The sequence below is a fragment of the Pholcus phalangioides genome, unplaced genomic scaffold, assembly GCF_987345545.1.
Source record: "Pholcus phalangioides strain wild (caught in Gottingen) unplaced genomic scaffold, Ppha-v1.0 ptg000008l_1, whole genome shotgun sequence".
Classification (NCBI taxonomy): domain Eukaryota; kingdom Metazoa; phylum Arthropoda; class Arachnida; order Araneae; family Pholcidae; genus Pholcus; species Pholcus phalangioides.
Genome location: NW_028301601.1, coordinates 9,529,730 through 9,545,086, shown reverse-complemented (window position 1 = coordinate 9,545,086; position 15,357 = coordinate 9,529,730). Strand labels below are relative to the sequence as shown.

Genomic DNA, 15,357 nt, shown 5'->3' with positions numbered 1-15,357 from the left:
GAATACAAATAATTAGAAGACCTGAAAAAACGACCAGTCCGGGGCAAAAATGGACATCAAATATAATTTGAGGATCTGCGAAAAATTATCACTTGTCAGTGTATAAATATGCGATAATTTGCAGATTTTCTGGCGGGCAAGACGGAAATATATCTCACGGACCGTGTAATTGAACTCGCAATATATCACGTAACGGTTATATCTATGGGTCGCGACCCAAACTTGGATCGCGAGGGGGGCTTCTGAGGTGGGTCGTTCAAATCCACTAACAGCCGGGGGATCTCGACCTATGGGTCCCGCCCCTGTAGATCGGCAGGAGGCTTCCGAGAAGGATCGTACGGATTTTCGATAACGATCCAAATTAATTCGCAGGGGGGCTAGCGAGATGAGGCTCAAAGCCAGGGATTTCTGAGGGCGATGCTGGTCATGACCCAAACTTGATTCTGTATGGGCTTCATAGATGAATCTTACTAATCCACAAACAGTCTGGGGCTCTTGAGCTATTGGTCCTGCCCTTTCAGATTCGCAGTCTCTTTCCGGAAGGGTCGTACAAATCTACTTACAGACAAGGGTTTTAGAGCTAGGCGTCATGGCCCAAACTTGATTCGAGGGGTCTTGCGAGATGGCACGTTAAAATCTACTTGCACACCAGGGATTCATGAGCGATGGGTCACGACCCAAATTTGATTCACGGGATTTCGAGACGAGTCGCACTAATCTACTAACAGCCAGGGGCTCTTGGCCTATGGGTTCCGCTCCTTCTGATTCGCAGGTTCTCTCTAGATGAGTCGTACGAATCTACTTACAGTCCTGTTATAAATGCACTTATTGCTTCACTGGTTTCACTAAGTTCGAAGAACAAACATTCCCACAGGTCACAAAGCTATCCTTGTTTATTTTGGGTCACGACTGAAAAAAGTTAAGAACCCCTGGCTGATATACATTGGTCGAAATTTTTCGTGGAGCGGTAAGAAATGCCATCGGACCAGCGGTTGAAGAACACAGAATAAAGATATTTGTGTGCTTCTTATGTGCGCTTCTTAAATTGTCCTTAACCTTAATTGGAATGAAACCTTAAATTTTCTTGTGTGCTCAACCTCCTCATATCTAGAATTCTCGTGGAGGCAGCCCAAAACTTGGAGAGCCTTATAACATGGTCTAAAGAGTTTTCAACCTTTTATATACAGTCAAACCTCGTTAATGAGTCACTCTTTTGGGAGCAAAAAATATGACTTAGTAAGCGGAGTGACTCGTTAAACGGAGTAAGCCATAGCTGTGCCAATTCCTGCCTGAGGACAATTGGGACTTCCAAAACGTGACCCGTTAAGCGGAGTGACGTGTTAACCGGGTGACGCACTAACGAGGTTTGACTGTATATGACAGTTACGGGCTGTATATGACAGTACCGTCTTAACTGGTAGACCCAACGGGGGCCGGGGACTCGAGGCAAATAGGGCGCCTTAAATTGTTGGAGAATTCTACTTATTCTGAGAACATGCTTTCATTTAAACATGAATTTGCACTGGTGCTTAAATTATTTCCTCATTATATATGACATTTCATCAATTGTGAAATTTTTTTCCATTGGATATTGAATTTCTTTAATTTGGGAATTATTTTTTCATCCAATCTGGATTTTCATCAATTTTCATTTCATTATGAATTTTTCATTCAATATGAATTTTCTTGTCATGATTGCTCCATTGAAAAGTCAAATCGCCCTAATGAAAATCGTACACCCCCACCCCACCCCCCCCCATGTGGGGTGTCGGTCCCGTGTTAGGAAGTTGGGAATCAGCGATAAAAATTCTATTGGGGCGGATTTTACTTCGCATCAACAGCCTTGCCGATTCTGACCAATACTGACCCTGGACCCAGATCCTAACATCATTTCGCATCGGGATCGACACAAAGAAATGGACAATTTTTATTTCACACTCTGATTCTTAATTTTCATTTCCGTAATGAATATTTGCGTCGGTTTGAGTGTTTTCTGAAGGCTCTTTATTATAATTATAGATGGCAGCACCATTTTCATTTGTTCGGATATTTAGATTGAAGTTTCGAATAGAGATGTCGCCACTAAAATCTTGTTCCTATTTCGACAATGTTATTAGGATTCTTTTTTTCATTCATACATACTGTTAACGGATTCGAAATCTGAGGAGGACGCCGCTCTTAATTACGTCACTTATAATTTCGGCGATAGATGACGCCACTATTGCAACCAAAAAACCGGGCACAACAAAATTTTCCCGACACTAGATGTTCTGGGAATTTCGACGACTGTTGGGGGAATGCGTAAGGGCAAAATACAACAAAAACACTTCATATCAACGAAGAAATGTGTGTTTCAAAGTGGAGAAAAAAAATTTCACCAGAAAAAAAGAATAATTATTTAAACCTGGAAAGGAGGACAAAAGGGCGAATTTTCCGGAACGTAGGAGGACCCTTGAAATGACATCGAAAAGGAGGACGGTTGGTAATTCTGATTATACAGTGCACGACATTTGTTGTGTCACATTTGAACTCGGAATAACCGGAATACCGTAACCCAGGGGTCTTCAACCCGTGGGACTCCGACCACTTTTAAAAAATAGCTAGCTATGTATAAATTCCAAAAAAAAAAAAAATTAAAAGCCCTGGTCACTGAAAATTTGTACTGAAGCTGTATTTAGAACTACTAAACCACACTTGTACCTCGTTCGTGGAAAATCTGAGGAACTTCCAACGAAATTGGTACATGTTGGAATTTGCGTGAACGTGTGAGAGAACCTAAGGTGAAGTTTGTTTCTGTGTATCACTTACTATGTGTAGTGCTGCCATCAACGTTTCGAACTATGAGTGAAGTGCAATGAGTGAATAATTATACCGTAGGCTTTATTTAGAACTGAGATATTTTCCATACTCCAATAGTAAGGCTGCGCATTTGATACATCAAAAGAGCCGTCGGTCGTAACCAGGGGCGTCGGAAGTGTTTCGAACCTGTGGGTGCCCGTCTTGAGATTCATGTAGGAAATTTCGATTTTTTAATCAATTCTGTGGGTGCTCGAACCCGTTCTACAAACTTCCGTGGGTGCGCGAGCACCCACGGCTCCGATGCCACTGGTCGTAACGAATTCAGGTAACCCGGAGCCAAACAATTTTTGAGGCCAATGCAGGCGTTTTGGCTGCCTAAAGAGGGACATAGACTTGGTTGAGAGGGTGCAGAGAAGAGCTACGCGTGTCCTTATGAAGAGAGACTTCATTTTTTGAATGATTACATTGTATGAACGCAGGTGTCGGGGAGACGTGATCGAAGTGTTCAAAATTTGCAATGGGGTAGGATGGACCATGAATTATTAGTACACCGTCAATCGATTGCTTTTGCAAGGGGACACCAGTATCGATTGGTGAGGGACAATTCCAGGTTATGTTGTCGAAGGGAATTTTTTTCTAATAGGGTTGTTGATAAATGGAATAGCTTACCCTCAGAAGTAGTAAATTCTAACACAACTGACACGTTTAAAAAGAAATACGGTAAACATGTTGGGGTAAATCGAGAAGCTATCCATACTTAGACTAAGACAACCGTAAGTATTCTTGATGGGCATTGTATAGTATTTTATCACGTATATATATTGTTTGTAAAATTTTTTAATTGGGTAACTGTATTTTTGAAATATGACATCCCATATTTATTACGAGCATCTTTTTCTCAGCCACCTCGTTAGGCATTTTGCCTGTAGTGGCCTTGTATTTGTAGTTATGATGTTGTTTTAAATCAGATGAGTTTTGAAACCTGTAATTTTAGCATTGGTGGAAAAAATTTCATATTTTATGAAAAATCTATAATTAAAAAAACAGTGACAGAATTACTGAAAGAAGGAATCACAGAATTATTGAGAGATTTGTTGAAAGCAATAATTCCTAAAAGAATTAATTTTTTAGAGAAATAATTTTATAATTAATAAAAATTTAAATAAATGAAAAAAATTTCATGTTTTTTTTTTTTTCCGGCGGATTTTAGATTTAATAAATGAAATGATCAATTAAACAGAATTCATCCATTTAAAAGAATTCATAAATTGATTTATTAATTGTAACGAGTTAATTAATGAAAGGAAGTTATTTGAAAATAAATTAAAATATATATACAATGGAAGAAATAAATTCACAGCAAATAACGCTGTTCAAGAAATTTGGAGAACCCTCTTCTATAACTCTGAATACCGCGGTATGACTTAGTGACCCGTGGGCTTCGTGGGTGTTTTAATTCTGCCCGAATCGTCTGAAAGGTTGAAGATTTTTTGCTATAACCAAATGATAACCACATCCGAAATAAACGCAGACCATACATCCCGTTTTAAGTGAAAACAAAAAGGATAGCTTCGATTTTCACTTCTCGAAACACATTTTATGTAACAAAAATTTCAGATAAGAATTTTAAAATAAAATTTTAGGAAATTTAAAAATAAAGTTTGACAGTGGTTTTCTTTGTGTAATCCGATTACAGATTACATAACGCTGAGGTTGCAATAGAAATTTTAAAAAATGCATTCAAAAAATTAATTTAGTTAACTTAATTATTAAGTTATATTTAAGATTTATACGTGTTGCGTAGATGCCCAACGAAAGATTGTTTTCTACAATAATGTGGACAAATTCTTCCTTTCATTCTTGGATTTCATAACTGATAAACGGAAAATTAAATTCTCCGATCTACAAATTGGAGAAGTTTGTTGAAAAATTTATACACGGAATTGAGAGCAAGGAAAAATTTTAAAAATCCATTGAACTAATTTTCGTAAATTAGCGTGTGCGTAATCTTTTTTTGGTACATTTCATTTTCTCCTATTTTAATCCTGATCGTATGTATCCTCAATGTCTTCTGATGGATTGTTTCCATAGAATGTATATAATTTTTTCATTTGTTGAATAAATAGAATGCTCTCCCACACGACCCAGACTCCTAGGAGGCGAACAATCAATCTCACGAAAGAGGGGGATTATTTTTTCGGTAATTTAGTTCAAAGTTTTATCGATAGAGGACGGTGCACGAAAGCAAATCACATAAAGATGAAACTATAACCTTTCCTTCCATATTTTGCGGCAGAAGCGTACGTGAAATCTTCAGTCGACGATGCATTGGCTGTAGTAAAACCACTTCACCAATAATGTTTTTCCCATCAACATCACAATGGTAACTCCTAGTAAAAGCACCAGCAGGGCCGTAATTAGGATTTTTTTTCCGCCTGGAGGCAAACATTATTTTGCTGCCCTCACAACTTTGAAATTCGATAATTTTGCAACTGTGTCCATTGTTCCCAGCTAAAACTGCCGCCCTCTAAATTTTGCCGGACGTGGCAGTTTCCCTTCTTGTTCCTTTCCACGTAGCCCCCGAATCCTCCGGGCATCTCCACTCCCCCAATCTGTTTCACCCGTTACAGATTCCGAAAACTTCCCTAAAAAAAGGAGAGGCATATGTTGAACTAAATTAAATGGCCAATTTTTTCCTTATATAGTTTTTTAATTGCAGTAAGCAAACAAATTAACGCAAAGGTTGAAAAAAAAAAAATTAATGTGACATTTGGGACTGTATTGAATTACAAAGTTTTGAAAAATTAGGCTCAAACGAGGATAAATACGAACTCAAAAAATCAAGACTCCGCACAGTGGTCAATGTAGCGAATTTAGGAGGAAAAAAATGTTTTCTCGAAAACTACTGAATATTTTTGAAAAATTCTTTTTGCTTTACATCAAAAATAGGCATCCGCACAGGCTGAGAAGTATAATTTAATAGTAATAACGTTTGGTAATTTTAAAACTACTTTAACATGATTACTACGTTTTCTACATTTTTGCAATTCTTTCCATTTCAATGAAATAATTACTTATTTCTAGTTAATCTTTCCATCTTTTACTGATGTTTTCTACTTTTCTGATTGACTGTCTCCAAAATAATAATGCATCACTCATATTTATTACGAATAATATTTAAAAAGTAATAGTAATACCAAAGCACATTCTGAACAAAATATTGCCGTGAAAACTGGGGGGGGGGGGGAACACTTAATTGAAGTTTAATATGTAAAAAAATCAAGATTTTCACTCAAAAAATAATAAATTATTCTTTTATAACACGAAAACACTAAAGATAAACAGTGAAAATAAACAAAATCTATAATTTGGGGGTTTGATCACCACCGATTGAACATTTCAAATCGGAATGAAATTTTTCATAAAAATCAACCAAACTCGCAATTCTACAAACACTTAAAAATATATATTATTTCATTCTCGGAATTAATTTACGTTTATGTAATTTTGCATATAAATTTACCTAAAACGCATCCACCTTGTGCGTAGTGTCAATCACTGTAAGACTCTGAGGATGTGCTTTTTTCTCCCTTTTCTGTCTCGCTAAATTTCAGCAAAGTCAAAACCTCTTTTGGCAATGCTCTTTTTATTTGGGGGCAGTTCTCTTATAGAAGATACTAGATGATCTGATGATGTAAGAAGATAGTTCATCAAATCTTCATTAATTTATACAGAAGATAAAAATGAAGATAAAAATCTTCATTAGTTGTTTGACGTGAAATTTTTCTTGATCTATATTCTCTGGCTTGCTTATAGTCTTTATGTCTGGCTTCTTGTGCTTCCTCCGTCAACTGACCAACGGGAAGTAGCAAATATTGTATAACATCTGCACCATGAACCAAAACTTTGTGAACAGTAACTGGCACGTAAAACCAACTGTAAAGTTGCACGTAAAGCTTTGCAGTAGTGTTTGCAAACTCTCTAAATTTTTCGACATCTATTTCATGTTAGAGGCCGTACGTTGGCCGGATGATGTAAGACTGGCTTTTGCTGCACAGCACAACTCGCTGGTTCTATGTTCTTCCAAGAGATGTTTTATTTTTGCCTTCTTGGTCCTCGGGCCACTCACTATCTTCGAAATTCTTTTGAGGTCTGCTCCGATTTTTCTGGACTATTTTGGATGGAAAAGCTATTTTCCCTTGTAACCATGCTGAATTTTTGTCGAGGAAACGTGTCAAGGTCTTGTTACTAGATCTCTACTTTTTTTGATAAGAAACTGATGAAACATTTGATTTTCAAACGAAACTTACTACTCTTGACTTCCAGGCTATGTTCAAATTTTGACTTTTCATCAATATATTGGATTAACAGGTCTGCAGACTTTTTAAAAGGCAAGCTCAACTCACCATTAGCGCAAAAACAACTGTAGACGAGTCACACATAAGGCCATTTCAAAAATTTCTTACGTAAAAAGGGGCGGCTGGGGGCGGCTACGCATAATGCAAAACGTTCACCAACAACATGTAGAACATCAGAAAAAACATTCCACGATTGAACAGAGTTAAAAAAATTTTATAACTCACTTTTTGTGCTCAAAACTACTCAAAAATAAGCTAAACTTCAAGGACGAATTACAAAAATTATTTCCTCTACTCGGAGCTTGGAAAATATCGAACCGAAAAGGACAAAGAACTAAAAATGAATATCAAAAAGAATTTCATAGTTCCACTCAAATGCAACCGAATGACAACCTAGGGAAGTCTCAATTTTCTTGTTTTTATCTCATCAATCCTAAATTTTCTATTAGTTTTCAGATTATTTCTTTCATTAGACCATGATTTTCATTAGTTTCTGAATTATTTTTTCCATTACTTTAATATTTTCTTCCCTCCTGAATTTATATGAATTAAAAATTTTCATCAATTTTTTCTAGAAATTTACATTTAAATTCTTATGTAGAACAAAATTAGGTATTTTTCGGCATTCCTATAGATCTACATTCTGTAATGTATGAATTTTTGGATGCCGATGTCCTCCCACCAAAACTGTTTTGACGTCCCTGGCTCTGAAATTATTTTCGCACCGGGTCCCGCGACTGCCCTCGAAATATCGCACTAATCTTGTATTGTGATCAGATCACACTGTAATTCCATATACAGTAATTTTCATTTCATTTTGATGTCTGATTCATCCCAGAAACTTCAATATTGACCCTTCATCAGTTTTCAATGTAAAAACTACAACAAAGATAAACAGCAATTGTGTTCCCCACATAATGATCACCCTATCGGATATTGTATTGTGTTGGAACCGTTGATACCCGTTTAAGCGGGGCCGACTGTATCTGAACGAAGTGAATTCTTTCACAAATATAATTTAAAAAAATATTCAAAATTTAAAAAAAAAATAAGGATTTGCCGACATTTATGTTCTTAGCGTATCTTTTGAGGCTCAAAAATGCAAAAGCATTTTGAAAATTCTAAAAAAATGAATGCTCGAGTCTGAAGAAATATTTAAGAAATACCGATGCAACGCTCATAAAAGAATGCGTGTACATCAAGAATATTCTTTGGTAATAAACCTATATGATGAGAACTTAATAATTACCTAAATGGTGATAATATTCTATTGACCATTTATTTAAAAGATTTATAATATTGAATGCGGAAGCACATTCAGAGGTCCGACTCAAACGACAGTGCGTCACAACTCTAAAACAATCATCCCTAACGTCTACAAACTCTCAAATCAGTATATTTTACCCCTCAAATAATACACTTCCTCAAAAAATATCTAAAAGACCTCCAGAAATTAATCTTAAAAACTATCGACAACCCAAAAAAAGCAATTAATCCCGTAAGTTACCGCCCCCCGAATCAATATATCAGTTAAGAAACATCTATCAATCCCAAAAAATGGTGTTCAACACCCGAAAACTATATACTATTTCATCGTTGCCCCGACCCTCCCTTCCCAGTGAGTTGATTGCATCCAATATTACCATAAAGCTAAGTTAGGCTGAAAATAATCTCGATGATAAGTATTTGAATACTTACACTTGTTAAAATTTACTAGACTCTTTGTGATACTGTAGCAAAACTTGAAAAGAATCGATTAAATGCCTAATGAAATATTACATACTTACTTTTTACTTACCCCTGTTTGTCCTCTTCTTGCTTCTTATTTCGCACTGATAAGACATCTGCTTTTATAATGGTAGCAATGGGCGCGTTCACGAAAAAATGTTTATTGTCTGTTTCAACAATTGGGATTCGACAATAGTCTTATGTCGAGGTTTAATACGCAAACAGTCACTTCATGACTGGATGTTTACTTTGTTAATGCGTTTGTTCTTTGTATCTGTTATTGCCAAAGCCCGAAATTGACGAATTTCGTAATAAATTGATCCGGCCAATGCCTGAATTTTGGGCTTTGGCCAGCTAAGTTCCCGAAGTACTCGAAGGGGCCAAAGTCCGATAACAAAAGACATGGTTCGGGGTCATTGCCAGGTTGATACTTCTTATCATTGTACTGGGTGGTTGAACAATGGGTCAAAAACAAGTCAGAACTTATACTAGTACCTTGATATCAACTTTAATTCTTTTTTTTAATTTCTTAAATTTATCAGCCGAATTTTGACTGCGTGAGGGCGGGCGCCATGGGCAAAGCAGAAATTACTGGTGTTCCTTGGAACTGCTGCTTTACCACACACCAACTCCGGTCATATATCGCCATACGGCAATTTCCAACCAGAGGAGTTGGGTGGGAAATGAAGGCTCCATCCATCGTTGGTCGCCCCAGGTTCGGTAGGTAAAGAACTTGCTCCTAGGTTCCCTTGGAACTGGAGTCAGACATTTGGTTAGTCAAACCTAGGGGAATACTTTGAGCATGAAAACTCCTGGAAGACAATTACTTTAATGATGGGTACAACATATCACATTAGGCTAAAGATTTGCGCCGAGTTAACTACAGACACTTTAACTAAGAGCTAGGGCCACGCTCGTGTCCAGCTTAGCCCAGTACGTTCCAAAATTGGCCATAACCCAGTTGTTTGGCTGCTGAACCATTGACGATGATTGACAAATGTCGGAGGCTGGAAGGTTGGCCAAAGAAAACACCGCTGTGATGATCGAGGGGAAGGGGGGGGGGTTCAAACCCCCATCGATGCTACAGTGGTGGGTCGGCTGAAGTTGAGTTTTTTGCAGTTTTTCCCGACTTCGAGGTACATATGCTAGTCGATCTCTCCAGCTGTGAGAGCCAGCCAATAGTGCATACCGCCAGGAGGCTCAACGGAGTTACCTAATGGTACAAATGTGTTATTCCATGGAGATGTTCCACTCGATGGTCTCTTCCCAAGGATAGAAATATGTCATCATTCTCTGATAACGAGGCATCAAAAAGCACCACGAAAGCCTTTCCAGTCGATCTCTCCGTTGAAAAGTCTCGTCACATGCCTCCAACGGTACAAATATTGCATCACAATATACATCACACTTGACTCAATCCAAATATAGATAGGACAGAAGACAAGGACTATAACAAGCATTACACAGAAACGAACTTCGTTAGGTTCACAACACGCACACCCACAGCTTCCAGCATCGCTCGTCGCTTTCGACCTATACCTCGGCTATAACTGCCAAAATCTCTTCATTGATACACAGCGGCGGACTATGATCTAGTGGGGGAGGGGGGGAGAAGGACCTTCCAGCCATCAGCCCTAGTAAAAGCAGTTGCCTTTTTTCCGATCTTCTAATTCATCTGGCATGACACTGGTCGAAGAACGCCCATAGTCACAACACTGAAACTGTTCCGAAAGCAGATATTCGCCAAGGAACACCGGGTCAAGCTGGTTCAGTGTAGTCAGCCTATGCCGCTGGTACTCAGTTACAGCTGAGGGAGGCAAACATTGGACGCAAATATCTGAGAACGATTATTGGCGTAGGCTGGACACGAGTGTGGTCCTATCGTAATGGTAGGCAATATCTGGCTGGTATTCACAGTAGATCAGCAGCACGTACAATCACTACGTCAATAAGTTTATAATTTTTGTATGAGTGAATTGGGGGCGGCGGCTTTGTTCACAGTACCCATAATTGTGGTAGTGCTCGATCGAACTTTAGTGCTCACGTGAGCACCGATTGCCTCTAATACGTGGGTATCTCCTATACTCTGAGGTTCAGCGCAGAGACTTTCATGCTTGCTTCGCCAACAGTAATCGAAAACCCTACTTTTCTTGACCATGGCAAAATTTTGCGTAAATTTATAGCTCTCGTTTGCAATTTTACGCGGGACTTTATGAATAAATTATCTCCGAAGTCAGAACTATTGCGTGTTGGCCCTCTTAATTGTTCACCTCGATGCATGTCTTTGAACTAACTGAAATCAGTGAAAGATCTAATCACGTGATCACAATCAGTACCTATTCATCAATTCCTTGCGTTTGAAGGTTCATTGTGTTGTCATGGCTATTTATTGCTCTCGTTGCATAAACTCCGTCGTAAATATAGTTACCTAATGAATTCAAGTTGCTTTTCTTTTACTTTAACTGATATAAGGGCCACAATAGGCTTTTTTTGTGTTGATTTTTGCTCGATCACTACATACCTGATGTTGTACTTTCAACGATGGCCTGGATTTCAGGTACCATGAGCTGTGCCCTTTGTTTCTCAACCCATGGTCTGCGAACCAGAAGTGGTCCGTGACGATAGCACTGGTGGTCTGCGGGTAGACTTGGATGCAATTTGCTAAAATTGCTATTGCAGTTACCTACAAATCTTAACACAAATTAGAGTATCTTAAGAAAAAAATATTCAAATAATTAGAAGGCCACATTTCATTGAGTAAAATACGGTAAACTGATCTCTGTAAGTGCTGTTAAAGAAAACGGCGAAAATGTATAAAATAAAATCGGAACAACGAAAACTACAGGTATGTCCCGTAATACGGGACACAAGCGCTCCGTTAAATTGTTTCAGATATTATACTGGTCCTTGTTTCCAGAAAGGTTTAGAAACTCTGCTCTATGGAATCAGCCTATTTCGACAAAACGAAAAAGCTTACGGTAATTACCACCATATGATCAAGTGAAGAAAACAAACTTTCAATGAAGAATTATCCATCGTACAATATCTCCGTTACTTACTACCATCATATGTATTTCATAAACATCCCCATGCGGTACACGCTCTGTGATGTGTCGCGTAGGTTTAACGGGAGAGTTATGCGTGTTTTGTGTTCAACGAGTGCTGCAATCTGTCTGCTGTATTGGAAGTAGATGCCTGATTTTTCGTGTTTATGGTAAGTATCGTGCTGTAAGCCTACCTACTTCGTACTAACTGCTTGCTTAACCGAATATACACGAGGTGTATGTACGGTTGAGTAAGCAGTTAGTACGGAGTAGTTTGGCCTATACAACACAATATTTGATACATGCAAGAAGTGCTTATTCCATGAATCGGTATATGCAGGAAAGTCTTGTAAGTATATGTGTAAATCTAACGTAATTATGTTGTCAGATTTACACTTTTTACGTGTTCTTGCTGTCGCTGCCATCTGTCTTCCATAATTTTGAATTAAGGTGGTGAATGCTTGAATTTCCGTGTTACATCAGTATCATGTTTGAAGACTGCCTGCTCTTAGCAGAGAGTATTTTCAAGTGGGAGACCGGCTCACATTCGCGGTGGGAAAAAATCTACTACCACCGTCCAACACTGTGCAGCCAGCCACCGGCGTTCAGACCTGAAGGTACTACTACTTAATCGTTCATGGACCTCGTACACTCTGGGAATTAAATTGGTGTTAAAATGTGTGTTCTGAGAGTAAGCGTGGCTCTGAAGCTAGTATTGCACTATTAAAGTTTCATAAATGTTCATTTATAAAACTTGAAAAATTCGACGAGTAAGGCTATCGGGTGCATTTTCTCGAATATAACCGATAATCTTACTGGTTAACTTATCCAAGTTTTATAAATGAACTTTTATAGTTTAATCCCGTTCTACTGTGTATTTTTATGTTGTCATAGCTGCGATTGTTCCGCGTTCTTGCTGGTGCTGCCATCTACCTTCTGTATTTTGAAGTGAAGATGGTACATGCCTGAATTTACATGTTATATAAGTACCGTGTTGAAGGTCTGTCTGCTCTCTGTGGAGAGACTTTGAAATGGCACCGCCTACTGGCATTTGATCTAACAGGTTGGGCAGAGGGTTATGGGAAACACATTCGCGAAAAAAGCTCGATATCAGGGCTCGCATTGCTAAAATAGTAGGTTTTTAAAAAGGCGAGATGTTTTGTAAATGCTGAAATACAAGCCATGTATACAAGGCGAGATATCTCGCTCTTGCCAGCGAGAGGGTTGAAACGTGTCACATCACACATGGTACGGGGACATGAATGGTTTTGGATACATCTACTCTAAAAGAACTCGAGGAGTCGTGTCGCTTGATTATAGCGTGAACAAAACTTTATTTTTTCAACGTAATTTTGAAAGTATTTGGTAAAATTATTTGCCGCAATAAAGTTTTGAAAGTACGTATTCGAACATCTTCACGCACGTAATGCAATTATACACAGTTTCAGAACTCGTGGGCAAAATTTTGGAGGGAACATAATTCAAGGTCGGAAGTAACGCAAGCGGTGAACCTCTACACGGCGCTGTCATTACGTCCCATATCTATAATATAGGCCGGAACAATTACTCTAGATCACTCCTGTCTGGACATTTTCGTTTTGGGCAGTATTAGAGCCTCACATACGATGGCTCCACGGACTCTAACGAAGCACCTGTTATCAGGATTGTGCTGTTTCTGCCGGCGATAATTGATGGCAGATGGCAGCGCTACACATAACAAGCATTACGCAGAAACAAAAACACGTCAGGTTCACATTCCCACATTCGTTAGAAGTTCCGCAGGGGGATACGGACGAGGCGCATGTGTGATTTAGATTGTTTCTGCCGTTGAAATCAAAGAAATGCCTGCTAATTTTTTTTCCCAATGTGCACTGCTCGCTGGTTACGTCCTAGGTGTGAGGTCAGTATTCCTGGCGGTCACATTTTCCAGCAATTTCTGAAATTTTATTCCATAAATTCTATTTCCGACGATAAAATCCATTTTTTCCGTGTGTCATTTTTAGTTTTTTTCCCATTTTCATGACAATACAAATACAACGCCACAACAGGCAAAATGCCCAACGAGGTGGCTGATAAAAAGATGCCCATAAAAATATGGATGTCATATGTTTCAAAAATACAGCAACCCAATTAAAAATGCAATTAACACAAATTACAAACAATATATACACATGATAAAATATTATACAATGCCCATAAAGAATACTTATGGTTGTCTTATTCTAAGAATGGATAGCTTCTCGATTTACCCCAACATGTTTATCGTATTTCTTTTTAAACGTGTCAATTGTGTTACAATTTACTACCTCCGGGGGTAAGCTATTCCATTTATTAACAACCCTATTGGAGAAAAATTCCCTGCGACACCATAACCTTGCATTGTCCCTCACCAATCGATACTGGTGTCCCCTTGTAAAAGCAGTCGATTGGTGGTGTACTAAAAGTTCATGGTCCATCCTATCCATCCCATTGAAAATTTTGAACACTTCGATCATATCTCCTCGACACCTGCGTTCATCCAATGTAAACATATTCAAAAAATGAAATCTTTCTTCATAACTCAAGCCCTGTGTGCCAATAAGGACACGCGTAGCTCTTCTCTGCACCCCTTCAACCAAGTCTATGTCCCTCTGTAGGTATGGTCTCCAAAACCTTACAGCATACTCCAGTCCAGGACGAACTAAGCCTCGAAAAAGCGGAAGAATGACTTTAGGAGAACGCGAAGAGACCTTTTTGAAAATGAGACCAAGCATTCTATTCGCTTTTTTGACAACCGCTGAACAATGTTCAGAAAACTTAAGTCGCTCGTCAATGAGAATTCCCAAATCGGTGACTCTAGTTGCATCCGGGATAGTGACACCATTCAACTCGTAAGAGAACCGTGGGTTGTTCGAACCAAAATGAGCGACCATGCACTTATCTACGCTAAACGTCATGCTCCATTCATTTGCCCATGCTGCAATCTTGTTTAAGTTGGTCTGGAGCAACTCCCTATCGCTTTCATTCCCGATTACCCCCATTAGCTTCACATCATCTGCGAATTTGCTAGTAATTCCATCGATACCCTGATCGAGTTTGTCGATAAAAAGTGAAAAAAGTATGGGGCCAAGGACACTTCCCTGAGGAACTCCACTTGTGACGTCTGTCCAACCAGAGAATTCCCCGTTCACCATAACTCGTTGCGACCTATCTCGTTGCGACCTAATAATTGCTACCGCATAACGGTTCATTTTACGAACATGCACAGGTGTAGCTTTTACAGTGTGTGCGAGAAGGGGATGTGTGTTGCTTGGTGTAAAAATAAATATTTGGCACACAACAGGAATCGAATCGGTTCTGGGTTCAGATTCTGGTGAATGGAAGGTGAATTTAGCCGAACCAAACATTTTTGTGCAAATGAAATGCTACTATTTGGGCTTGCTGAAACC

The 15,357-nt window shown here is 38.7% G+C and overlaps 1 protein-coding gene across 1 annotated transcript in view; it reads left to right on the top strand.

The window, feature by feature from the left end:
* LOC149083632 (uncharacterized) overlaps nucleotides 1–15,357 on the top strand; it is a 29,939-nt gene that overhangs the window by 4,371 nt on the left and 10,211 nt on the right. The gene's annotated exons all lie outside the window — the stretch shown is intronic.